Source organism: Bidens hawaiensis, unplaced genomic scaffold, assembly GCF_021521415.1.
Source record: "Bidens hawaiensis isolate Kalapana, Puna unplaced genomic scaffold, B.hawaiensis_p1.1 tig00005808_1, whole genome shotgun sequence".
NCBI classification, from domain to species: Eukaryota; Viridiplantae; Streptophyta; class Magnoliopsida; order Asterales; family Asteraceae; genus Bidens; species Bidens hawaiensis.
The window spans coordinates 1,247,229-1,261,541 of record NW_027491383.1 but is presented as its reverse complement, the minus strand read 5'-3'; positions in this window follow the sequence as shown (position 1 = coordinate 1,261,541).

Below are 14,313 nucleotides of genomic sequence, written 5' to 3'. Positions count from 1 at the left end.
TGTCAAGTATGTTGCTTCTACTTTCACTGATCACGCATTAATGTGGTGGAACACTACGGTACAGATAAAGGGTCAAGATACGGTGAATCGCATGACATGGGCTGAACTCAAAACACTGATGCTGGAACATTTCTGCCCAAGGAATGAAGTTCAGAGATTAGAACACGAACTCTGGAGTTTGGAGATGAGAGGAGCGGATCATTTGGGATACACGAACCGCTTCAATGAATTGGCCCGCTTAGTACCATGGTTAGTAACTCCTGAAAATAAACGAGTTGAACGTTATATTTGGGGTTTAGCCCCGGGTGTGAGGAGTTTGGTGAACTCTGTGGGTCACACGTCGTTCGAGAATGCCGTGACTCAGGCCGGCATCGTAACTTTCGACTTGGTAAGAAGCGGAGTGTTGAGAATGGTCGAGGAATCATCAGGTATGAAACGAACTGACTATGGGACGAGAGCACAAGGAGGACAATCAAGCAAACGTGCACGTCCGACAATCAGAAATTATGCTATAACTGGTTCCGATACGAAGCCAGACAGGTACAAGGGACCCTTGCCAAAGTGTGACAGATGTAATTACCATCATGTGGGAGAGTGCAGATTGCCAGTATGCCAGAAATGTGGTCGAACTGGGCATTATGCCCCTAATTGCAGAGCAGGTGCAGAAATTGTGAGCCAACCAGCCCAGACAACCCAACCCCGTCGTCCCCAACTACCGAGACCGCAACCAATTCGTCAACAACCAGCTCAGCAAAACTCAACTGTAGTGAATCGCCGTGCTTGTTTTGAATGTGGGAGCACGGAACATTTTAGAAGGGACTGCCCCAAGCTGAATCGAGGAGCAGTCACCGGTCGAAACCAAGCATCGACTTCAGGTGCGTCTCGGGGACGCGCGTTTGTTATTGGGTCAGGAGAAGCACGACAAGACCCGAACGTAGTAACAGGTACATTTACTGTTTCTGATCAATATGCTTCTGTGTTATTTGATACTGGTGCCGATAGAAGCTTTGTTTCCACTAGTTTTGTATCCCTGGGTAACATGCCAGTTAGTGAACTAACAAATCCCTATACTATAGAACTCGCTAACGGTAACTCTATAACTGTCAGCCAAATAGTCCAAAACTGTTCCATCATTCTCAATGAACACTCATTCCTTATTGACCTACTCCCGGTAGAGTTAGGAAGTTTTGATGTTATTGTCGGCATGGACTGGTTAACCAAGAATAAGGCAGAGATTGTGTGTAACGACAAGACGGTTAAAATTCCCTTTTCGAATGGTGAGGTGATTGTAGTACAAGGAGAGAAGTCTGGTTCGATATTACCTCTCGTGTCTCATCTCAAAGTGTTGAAATGTTTACGCCAAGGTTGTATGGCATTCTTGGCTAACGTGACTATAAAGAATCCTGATGAGAAACACGTAGAAGAGATTCCCGTTGTACGTGAATACCCCGATGTCTTTCCTGACGATTTACCCGGATTACCACCGAACCGACAGGTTGAATTCCTCATAGACTTAATTCCAGGATCAGCCCCTATTGCTAAGGCACCTTATCGATTGGCACCTTCTGAAATGCAAGAACTATCCAACCAGTTACTGGAATTGTTAGATAAGGGTTTCATTCGTCCTAGTTATTCTCCTTGGGGAGCACCGGTATTGTTCGTAAAGAAGAAGGATGGAAGTTTTAGAATGTGCATCGATTACCGGGAATTAAACAAAGTTACCATCAAGAACCGATACCCTCTTCCACAAATAGATGACTTGTTTGACCAACTCCAAGGGGCAAACTATTTCTCGAAAATTGACCTTCGATCCGGTTACCATCAAGTTAAAATCCAAGAGGAAGACGTGTCTAAAACGGCGTTCCGAACTCGTTATGGCCACTACGAATTCTTAGTTATGCCATTCGGACTGACTAATGCTCCCGCAGTTTTCATGGACCTTATGAATCGAGTTTGTAAACCGTACCTCGACAAATTCGTTATCGTGTTTATAGATGACATTCTGATATATTCGAAAACCAAGGAGGAACACGAACAACATTTACAAACTATTTTGGAGCTGTTGAGGCAGGAAAAGTTGTATGCCAAGCTGTCAAAGTGTGAATTTTGGCTACAAGAAGTACAATTTCTAGGGCACGTTGTTAACCGACACGGTATCCATGTAGACCAGAGTAAGATTGAAGCCATCAAAAATTGGCAAGCCCCAAAGTCACCGAAAGAGATCCGCCAATTTTTGGGTTTAGCTGGGTATTATCGGCGTTTTATTGCTAACTTTTCCAGCATAGCCCAACCTTTAACTCTTTTGACTTAAAAAGATCGCGCTTACGTGTGGGGAGAAGAAAAAGAAGCGGCTTTTCAATTGCTGAAACAGAAACTATGCCAAGCCCCGATACTGAGTCTTCCAGAGGGAACTGATGATCTGGTAGTTTATTGTGATGCGTCCCGGAAAGGTTTAGGGTGCGTACTTATGCAAAGAAACAAAGTCATAGCATACGCTTCTCGACAATTAAAGGTGCACGAGAAGAATTATACCACCCATGACTTGGAACTAGGCGCGGTTATTTTTGCACTCAAGATCTGGAGGCACTATTTGTATGGCACCAAGTGTACAGTATACACCGACCACAAAAGCCTACAGCATATTTTCGACCAGAAAGAACTAAATATGAGGCAGAGGAGATGGATAGAATTGTTGAATGATTACGACTGTGAGATTCGATACCATCCAGGCAAGGTAATATAGTAGCAAATGCTTTGAGTAGAAAAGACAGGATCAAACCACTACGGGTCCGAGCACTTGGAATGATCGTCCAAACCAGCCTCACCGAGCAAATTCGTATTGCTCAAAACGAAGCTCTGAAAGGAGATCACTTGGAAAATGAAAACTTGCATGGAACCGAACAAAACTTTGAAGAAATAACTGACAAAATTCTATACTACAAAAATCGAGTTTGGATTCCCACTTTCAGTAATCTGCGTGACTTGATCATGGACGAAGCCCATAAGTCCAAATACTCCATTCACCCAGGAACAGATAAGATGTACAAGGACTTGAAGGAGTATTATTGGTGGCCCGGTATGAAGAAGGATATAGCCACGTACGTCAGTAAATGTTTAACGTGTGCGAGAGTTAAGGCTGAATATCAAAAACCTTCGGGAATGTTGCACCAACCGGAAATACCACAATGGAAATAGGAACAAATTACCATGGATTTTGTAACACATCTCCCAAAAACTTCCCGAGGAAACGATGCAATATGGGTGATAGTTGACCGACTAACCAAATCCGCACACTTTCTTCCAATCCGAACCACTTATACAACCGAAAAACTTGCTCACATCTACATCAATGAAATCGTTTCCCGACACGGCGTACCCGTTTCAATCATTTCTGATCGCGATAGCCATTTCACCTCTCGTTTCTGGTAAGCCGTACAAGAAGCTTTGGGAACCCGAATTGACCTAAGTACCGCCTACCACCCCCAAACTGACGGTCAATCTGAACGAACCATTCAAACCTTAGAAGATTTGCTTCGCGCTTGTATACTAGACTTTGGTGGAAATTGGGATCAACATCTTCCACTAGTTGAATTCTCATACAATAACAGCTATCACAGTAGCATTCAAGCGGCACCGTATGAAGCGCTGTACGGACGGAAATGTAGATCACCCTTGTGTTGGACTGAGGTTGGAGATACCCAAATTACACGATCTGACTTGATTCAAGAAACCACCGACAAAGTCCGTAAAATCACAAACAAATTGAAAATTGCCCGAGATCGACAGAAAAGCAACGCTGATGTTCGTAGAAAACCGTTATCCTTTGAAATAGGCGACAGAGTTTTTCTGAAAGTATCCCCGTGGAAAGGCGTACTTCGATTCGGAAAAACCGGTAAACTAGCCCCGCGATACATCGGGCCATATGAAGTCATTTCTAAGATAGGTCCGGTAGCTTACCGACTGAAACTTCCTGTGGAGTTGAGTTCTATTCACGATGTCTTTCATATTTCGAACCTGAAAAAGTGTCTTATTAACGAAACCGAAATCGTGCCATTAAAAGACTTAAACATAAACGAAAAACTGAATTTCGTTGAAGAACCGGTGGAAATATTAGAGGGAAAAATAAAACAATTAAGACACAACAAAATCTCTCTAGTAAAAGTTCGGTGGAATTCACAAAGGGGACCCGAATTCACGTGGAAGCGGAAATCTGAATTCAAAATGAAATACCCGCACCTGTTTCCAAACAAAGACAAAGTTGAATAATCGAATTTCGGGGACGAAATTTTCTAACGGGGGGAGAATGTGACATTTGAGCCAAAACAAGGTACACCTCAGTACGTATTTACTGATTAAGCAAATAAACGCCTTTTGCGTAACAAACGAACGATTAACCGAACGGGTCGGGTTATGACCCAGATATCTCGGGGGGGCATTTATAAGTGATATACGATCTATAAAAGCTAAAATATTAGAAATATGGTCTTAGTTTGATAGCAAACAAGTTAAACGAAAACATGCTCGTTTAACCACCCGCTATAGATTTAAACGCGAAAGATAGTTACAAACCAAGCATTGTATCATCCGTTAAGCCGAAAAAGACTTACCAAACACTTATTTGAAATGTTTTAAGCGATTCGTGAAAATATTTTTGATTTTTACAAACATATAGTATGTTTTTATAATTTTACACAAAACTAGCCGAAAAACAATCGTTTTCGCGCTGTTTGTCGCACCCGATAAGTTTTTCGCGCCAAAAACCGAACCCGAACTAAATTTGGACCGGGCTTTTCGTATTTGGGCTTGAGAAATCAGAAACTTGGGCCAAAATGGGCATAAAAATGGGCCCATGGATTCCGGCCGCAGCCGCCACCCCACCCCCCTTCATTTCCTTTTCACATATAAACTAGATCCAAGCCATTTTCCCATATAATTTCTTGAAAACTCTGGATACAACTCTGCTCCAGCCAAAAACAGCAAGAAAACCTAAGGTAAGGAGCTTAAATAAGTAGCTTTTTACTTGTTTAATACCATAAAAACATGTCTTGGTTACTAAAAATCATTCCTAACCGTGTAAAAATCCTAAAAATGGTCCATAAACATGTTTTGATCATACACATGGTAAGGAACCTGTTTTGATAATTTTTTTGGCCATAAACACGGATTAAAGGGTTGAAACGACGTTTTTACGGTTCAAAAGTTCGTTTTTGTGCACTAGCCGAAACCCTAACTTACGGGCTGTTATGTTGATGAAATATCGCTTGGTTTGTGATATAGGACTTTTACCTAGCTTGCTTAGAAGCACAAGAACCTAAAAACTTGATTAAAAGGTCGGAAACGAGCCAAACCCGCTAAGGTAATGCCGAAACACTTGCTTACGGGCTATTTAGGTTAAGGCTGTGATGTTCATATTGTTAGGACTTGAAATTTTTCAGGGACATCAGGGATCATGTCAGTGAGTCCCTGTTTAAAATTGGTAATTTTTCGACCATCCGAGAATATTTGGCGAATTTATTACCGAATTGGGACGTTTATTTGGAAAAATAGCTAAAATACTTCAAAAATTATGAAATTTTTCTGGGAACTCAGATTTGATGTATTTTGATCACATATGAATTTTGGGATCATTTGGAGAAGTTTAAAGGTGTTTTGTTTATTTGCGTTCGTGTGAATTTTTATAGCCGAATTTGGGTCTATCGCACGAGCTTTTTACATTCTGGAATTGATACAGGTTGTTTTGGGGCATGAATTGAGTATTCAGGAATTTTTGGTGAATTTTTGGAAATTGTTTGGGGTAAACGGACGATTTTCAGACGAAATATTGCTGATAAAATGAATTTTTATAAATTAATAAATCAGTAAATAAATTCCAGAAATATTTTTATAAAAATCTACATATTGTAATTGATAAGTAATTAAATTTTCATAATTTAATGATTAACGATTAATTAATTATTCTAATCTGAATATTAAACAAATTCAGTTTTTATAAAAACCGGCAAGTTCGCGACTAGTGAATCTGCGGGAATATCAAAACACCAAGAGTGATCAAAAATCATATTTTTGGGCTAATTAAACAAAAATGAACTTTTTTATGAGAAACCTGGACAATCCGGGTGGATTGTGCGCGTTTCTTCTCAAATCAAACTGTATAAACGGAAACGGGCCCCGTGGCTAATCCGGGACCCCAGTATGTGATCTTTCTTTATAACTTAATCATTTCATTAACTAATACATTTACCCAAGCTTATTTTCCCATAACTGTTTTCTGAATGCGTAAACGAACAACTTGGCCCAGCTGGGAAAACGGGAATCTGAGCCAAGTTCAGTTTTAAGTATTAGACATTGAACAACATCACAACCTAAGCCTATTGCCACTTTCTGGGCGTTCCAGCTACACCCAGATTAGTTATACAGCCCAGTTTAGTATTAAGATTATAATAATATTAAAATATTAATATTATTATAATATTGATTATAGGAACTACTGATAACTGACCAAACGAACCACGAGCTGATACAGTACTGATTATCGACTAAACCGTTAGTTTCATGACCCCACTTTTAAACTGTTTTACGAACTTTTGGGGTGAAAAGCATGTTTGCTTATATCTATACACACCTGAAACATGTACTGATGTGAATTATCTAAGTGCTAACACACGAAAGTCCCCACAATCACAGTGATTAACTTCGAGCCGGTGGCTTGTGAATAGTACTATTGGTTTGACAAACCCAAACGGAATCGGCCTGATTGCCGTGTCACATAGCGCCGTTTGCACATGACCATATTTAAACATACAGGCTATGTAGTGTTAGACATAGCTACCGGGGCATGTTGTGGGCGGAAGGGGAGCCACAGTGGTTGATTGAGCGTGGGAAATGGAGGCACGCAGCACGAACAGTTCAGGCTTCACTGTAGCTTAGCATAATTACATCACATACATCATTTACATACATACATACTTATTTCGTAATTACAAGTTTTGACTTGTGAACACTCATTACTGTTTTCTTGAAACTCGTGAAACTCACCAACTCTAGTAGTTGACCCGTTTTAAACTGCTTTTCAGGGTTACCGAAGTTGGAAAATCCGTGATTTTGTGCTACCTGTTACTAATGTGATCGATGCAGTGTGAATAGAGGCAAGGCTACCAGTATGGCTAGAGTAGCTTATGAGTATATCTTGGTGTAACACCTAGTTTGTAATAAAAGATAGACCAATGTAATATAATATAAATTAGTTGTAATGTTTCTTTATAAACAATGTTGTTGATACCAGAGGTGTCTGTTACATTCCCGTTTTACGCTTCCGTATTATGCTAGTCGGGTTGTGACAGAGTCGCTACTTTTGGTGAAGATTTGAGAGAGTTAAAGATTTGGGGATTAGGTTTTCATGGATGAAGATGAAGAACATATAGTTTTGTTTATGTTTGTGGTTTAAGTTTGATCTTGTGGCTGGGATTTGATGTAATTGTAATCGGGTCGGGTTTTATTCGAGTTTAAACAGAGGATTGGGTCTGACCCAGAAAAGAAAAAAAAATAATAAGAAAAATAAAAAAAAATTCCTCGTGTGCTATAATGGAACAGAGCTTAGTGGTCGTACGGTCAGCTAGATATGTATCTGGGTGTCTTAAGCCATAGTATGCTACAGTATTTAAACCGTAGGGTACGGTTTAAAAAAAATATTTCTGGCCGTAAGCCATGTTGAAACAGCAGGTAATGGGGGTAGGGAACGGCATGGCAGGTTAACCTTTTGTTTTGCTTTTATCTTTTTTTTTATAAATCACTAATTAGTTATTAAACTAAAAATATAAGTTCATTTTTTTTAGGTAAAATAAACTTGAAATATTCTCTTTCCTTTTATTATTATTATTATTATTATTATTATTATTATTATTATTATTATTTATTTATTTTTTATTTTTTTTATTTATTTACTTAATTATTTATTCATCTATTTATTTATTTTAACCTTTTGTTTTAACGCATTTAACGCATCCCTTCCCCAACTTAAAATTTGACATTGTCCTCAATGTTCTAGGAAGTGAACATCGTCTAACCATTCCCCGACTTGATTACTAAGTAATTTTTTTTTCGTGAAACTAAAATGAAAAATACAGTAATATACAAGAATAAAATACGGGTGGCTTGTTCCCACCCGATGTTACCTAACCCTCTAATGGCCTCATATGTTGGCGAGTCAACCAAAAAACTCACCACCTCCATTTTCTTTGTGTTAATGTCTCCGGCTTCAAGAAACGGTTTTAATTGATAACCGTTTACCACTTGTCTTGTCTTATCTTGGAGACCATCGATTTTTACCTCGCCATAGTTCCCGACTCGTAAGATGGCATATGGTCCCATCCACTTGCTTTTCAACTTTCAGGAAAAGAACTTGGCTCGGGAATTATAAAGCCACACCTTTTGACCAACTTCAAAGGTTATCTTCCGAATCTTTGCATCATGAACTTCTTTCAACTTTGCGTTGTAAGCTGCATAAGCTTCTTACGCCTCATTTCTTATTTCTTCCAGCTCGTTTAGATTTAATTTTCTTTCTTTGCCTGCATTGTCATATTAAAGATTAACTTTCTTAACGGCCCAATATGCAATATGGGCAATTTCCATAGGCAAATGACAACTCTTCCCGTAATTAACGATATGGAGTGGTTCCAATAGGAGTTTTATAAGCGGTTTTATATGCCCATAGAGCTACATCTAACCGCAAAATCTTTACGGTCAGGCCTTACAGTTTTTCCCAAAAAATTTTTATTTGCCTATTGGAAACCTCCACTTGGCCGCTAGTTTTCGGGTGATATGGAGTTGCAATCCTATGGTTAACTCCTTAACGTTTAAGTAATTTTCCAAAATTAAAATTTTTAAAGTGAGATCCCCCATCACTTATGATCACACGATGGATACCAAACCTTGTGAAGATATTAGTTTGGACAAAATTACAAACAACAGAATGGTCGTTTGTTTTAATGGCTATTGCTTCTATCCATTTGGACACATAATCAATGGCCACTAAGACATAACTCTTCCCACATGAATTCGGGAATGGTCCCATGAACTATTCCCCACACGTCGAAGATATCGACCAAAAGGATCGGTTGCATGGGCATTTCATCTCATCTAGAAATACTCCCCAATTGTTGACACCGCACATAATTCTTTGCAAATTCGTGTGCATCTTTTAAAATACTAGGCCAAAAGAAACCACAAGATAAAACCCGATGTCCAGTTTTTTGCCCACTAAAGTGGCCTCCACATGCATATGAGTGAGCGTGAGCTAACGCATCTTGAACTTCATTAACCGGGATACACCTTCGAATCATTTGATCGGGTCATACTTTAAACAAATCTGGATCATCCCAAATATATTGCCTCGCTTGGCAATGAATTGGCATCTCCGTTTTTTATTCCATGATTCGGGAAATGTACATGCAGCCAAGTAATTCACAATATTAGCAAAGCAAGGTAATGTAGATATAGGCAAAATATTTATATCTGGGAAAGATTCATTAATTGGTTTGCTTCTCCCGTTCTCTTCCATTACAATTCTTGACAAGTGGTCGGCCACCACGTTTTCACTCTATTTCTTGTCTCGAATTTCAACATCAAATTCTTGTAACAACAAGATCCACCTAATCAACCATGGCTTTGCATCCTTTTTCTTCATGAGGTGCCTAAGAGCACTATGGTCAGAATATATAATAACTTTACTAACCCTTATATATGAGCGAAATTTATCCAAAGCATATACTACCGCAAGTAACTCTTTTTCTGTTGTTGTGTAATTAAGTTGTGCATCAGAAAGAGTTTTACTTGCATAATATATAGCCACGGGTTTCTTATCAACCCTTTGACCCAAAACAGCCTCAATTGCATAATCACTCACTTCACACATAATTTCAAAAGGTAAAGACCACTCGGGTGATTGCAAATTTGAGGCTTCAACCAATTTTTGTTTCAAAATGTTAAAAGCTTCAATACATTCTTCATTAGAAACAAAAGGAGCATATTTCAATAGTAAATTACATGAAGGTTTTGTTATTGAACTAAATCCTTTAATAAACCTCCTATAAAACCCCGCATGACCTAAGAATGATCTAATGCTTTTAACATTCGTGGGATGAGGTAAAGTTGATATAACTTGCACTTTTGCATGCTCTACCTCAATCCCACGAATTGAAATCACATGGCCCAACACGACCTTCTTAGACCATGAAATGACTTTTTTCCCAACTCAAGACCAAATTTGTTTCAACACATCTTTTTCACACCTTTCTAGTTGATCTCAGCATGTTTTAAAAGATGAACCAAAAATAGAAAAGTCGTCCATAAAGATTTCCAAAGACTCCCCCACGATATCCTAAAAGATACTCATCGTACACCTTTGGAAGGTGGCGGGTGCATTACATAATCCAAATGGCATTTGCCTAAATGCGAAAGTGTCATATGGACATGTAAGGGTGGTCTTTTGTTGATCCTCGGGATGAATGGCGATTTGGTTATAACCTGAACAACCATTTAAAAAACAATAATAATTCTGACCTACCAATTTCTCTATAATTTGATCTAGGCAAATTGGAAATAAATAATCCCAACTTTTGTGTATTGGCCGATAATAATCCCAACTTTAAAAATCACTACCAACGGTCCCAACTTTCAACTATTTTTTTCTCAATGGTCCTCCGTTAAAAAACACTTAACGCCGTTATGTTTTTTCCCAAGTTTCAAACCGATGTTTTAGAGCTTTTGATCGGAAGAATGATACGATTCGACCGATGTAAAACTTATCTCAAAACTATTATCCGAGCGACGAAACAATGTTTCAATTTGGGTGTTTGAATTTCCAATTAACAAAAATTAAGTCATTTGAATCACCGTTTTGGGATAAGTTTTACATCGGTAGAATCGTATCGTTCTTCCGATCAAAAGCCCTAAAACATTGGTTTGAAACTTGGGAAAAAACATAACGGCGTTAAGTGTTTTTTAACGGAGTACCATTGAGACAAAAATAGTTGAAAGTTGGGATCGCTGGTAGTGATATTTAAAGTTGGGATTATTATCGGCCAATACACAAAATTTGGGATTATTTATTTCCAATTTGCCTTTGATCTGTGAATGGTAAAGGAAAATGGTCGTTAGATGTAGCTGCATTTAATTTGCTATAGTCAATACAAACCCGCCACCCGATTACCGGCCAAGTGGCTACCTCCTCACCAAAGTCGTTCTTAACGACTTGGATGCCCACTTTTTTAGATATGGTTTGTGTTGAACTTACCCATGTTCTATCAAAAATTGGGTAAATAATAACAGTATCCAACCATTTAAAAACCTCCTTCTTCACAACCTCCTTCATGTTGGGATTCAATCTTCTTTATGTATCCCATGATGGTGCAACTTCTTAATCTGTGATGATCTTGTGCATCACGATTGAAGGGCTAATACCTTTCATCAATTCATCCTCTTGGTCGTCAGTCAAATTTGATGCAATAATGATCGGTAAGGTGTTATTCTCTCCCACATAAGCATACTTTAGATGCTTTGGTAACTCCTTCAACTTAACTTTTAGTGGCTCTACCAATGATGGCTTCAATGTTGTCTCAATATTATCAGGTAAGCTCTCTGTGTGATGGGTTCGTGGGGGTCTACCGTCATTGATTGCCATGATTTCAACTTTCTTCTCTTCATCACTTAAACTTTCCTAAAACTCCTATTCAAACCTGTCAAAAACAAAACTATTCTCCGTCAAACACCAGTCAATGGTATCGGCCATGAAACACTCATCGTTAAAAAGATAATTAGTGTTGTTAGAAAACATATTTAAACGAAGCTTATGATTACCGAATGTCATATCCACCATTCCATCTGCACAACTTATATGAGAATGGGATGTTGCTGAAAATGGTCTTCCCAAGATGACATTTGGTTGTTTTCCCTATATACTAGAAATGTGATCAAGTACCAAAAATTCATCATGAAAATAAAAATCTTCCACCTTCACTATAACATCGGTTAAGATTCCCCTTGGAAGTTTTAATGTCAAATCAGCCAACAGAACCATTGTGTCAACGTTTTGTAACGGGCCGAAATCGTATTGATCATATAAACTTCCCAGGAGAATACTTATGCTCACCCCAACATCCAAGAGTGCCCTTTCAATTTTAAAATCACCAACTTGAATTGAAATTAAGGGTGCCCTCGGATCTTCTAGTTTAGGTGGAAGTGCATCTTACAAAACTTCACTCACATTGACATTCACACCAACTTTCTTAGGTAACTTATGATGTTGTTTCTTAGTACACAAATATTTTAGGTATTTGGCATATGCCGAAACTTGTTTTATTGCATCAATCAACAGAAGGTTATATTTAACTTGTTTGAAGACCTCCCACATTTCATCTTGTTATAGGCCCCTTGTTGTTAATTTGTGACCTTTTTACCGGGTCCACCAAAGCTTCGGGAAAGGGTGTAGTTTTAACCTCCACATCCTTTTTGAAAATGTCAATGGGTTTTTCATTACTTACAAATTTACCTTTTGGGTTCTCATTAACCAATTTTGATTGCTTTTCTTTTAAAATTGGTCCCGTTTCATTATCACTTTCCTCATCGACATCTTCCACCACACCTTCAACGAATTGTGGTGGATTATTGACCTTGTTATCATAAATCTTACCATTTCTTAAAACACATACCTTGTTTACGTCGGCATGCTTTGAAAACTTTGAACTTATACTTTGATGTCCCGGATTAACTGTGGTGTCACTCAGTAGCTTTCCCGCACTCTTATTGATTTGAGCCACCTCCTCGACCAATTGACCCATTTGTTTTTCTAATGTTGCTTGAGATTTCTCTTGAATTTCCATTCTTTGGACCCACCTCTTATCCGTTTCATCTTGTTTTTTTACCATTGTTCTCAACATGGCCATCATGTCATCAAGAGTAGTTGAACTTTGTTGGTTACTTTGGTCTTGATTTTGACTCCGCCCTTGAGTGTAGTTTCATGACGAATTACTTTATCGGTTATTGTATGAATTTCTTTGATAATTTCCTGAGTTGTAATTGCTTTGTTGGCGGTTTTGATAAGAGCTCCCGCTTTGGCTTGACCCTTGAAAATTTGGGTTCTATTGAGTTGATGCATTACCATACTTAAAATTAGGATGGTTTCTCAAAACCGGGTGATATGTGTTGGAGTTCATGTCACAGTTCTTCTTCTCTCCATACACATTATTCACCTCTTCATACATCTCCTCATCAAATGGGCAATCAACACTCTTATGCCCAAAGTCACCACACCTTTCACACACATTAAATTTCACCGATGCAACATATTTCTTCTCCTTCTTTTTCAAAAGAGCTAGTTCCCGCTCTAATGATGCCAATTTCTCCTTAGTCTCATAATCCGGGTTGGATTTTGAAATAGGATGCTTAACTCTTCGACTAGCTGATGCCTCGGTTTTGGAGCTTGACTCATCTTCTCAAAAAATTTCAAATCTTCTTCTTTGGGTCTTGATAACAAATTACCATTACTTGTAGACTTCAAATATTTCATTTCTTCTTCAGTTAACCAATCAACAACGCACTTGACTAATTCCCACAACTCAATTTGATGATGTGGGCATTTCCTCATCAACTCTTTGAAACGGGTAAATGCCTCGTGAAATAATTCGCCCGATTATTGTTGGAATGTTCGAATCTTCATTCTGGCTTCATCCGTCTTTGCCAAAGAATAGTACTCATCAAAAATACTTGTTACATTTCATCCCATGATTGAATACTATTAGCGGGTAAAGTGACAAACCAACTCTTAGCTTTGTCTTATAATGAAAATTGAAACAACCTCAACTTCACTTCATCTTGATCAAGGTTTTGGTCACCAATTGTGCCACAAAGGTGGAGAAATCAGACAAATGTATGTATGGCTCCTCGGTGGCCATACCATGAAAATGTGGAAGAACATTTATGTAATTGGGTCTTGATTTAAATGCTCTTGTACACGGTCTTGGTGAAGCAATAGGTGAAGTATTATCCGAAATAGTCGGTCTAAACCGACCATTAACCCCATGAACCGGCGCCACATGATGTCTTCTTTGAAGTTGTGGATGGTTGTTTCCACCACCCCGTTGATTATCAATTGGAACACCATATTGGAATTGATTTCTACCCCTTCCGTTTGGATTAGGAAACCATTCATAAATAGTATTGTTGTTGATCTGGTTTCCTCTTTGATTATTGTTTCGAGGGATATAATCAAACCCGTATCCGCCCGCGTACCTGTAGTCCGCGTACTTATTACCATTCCAC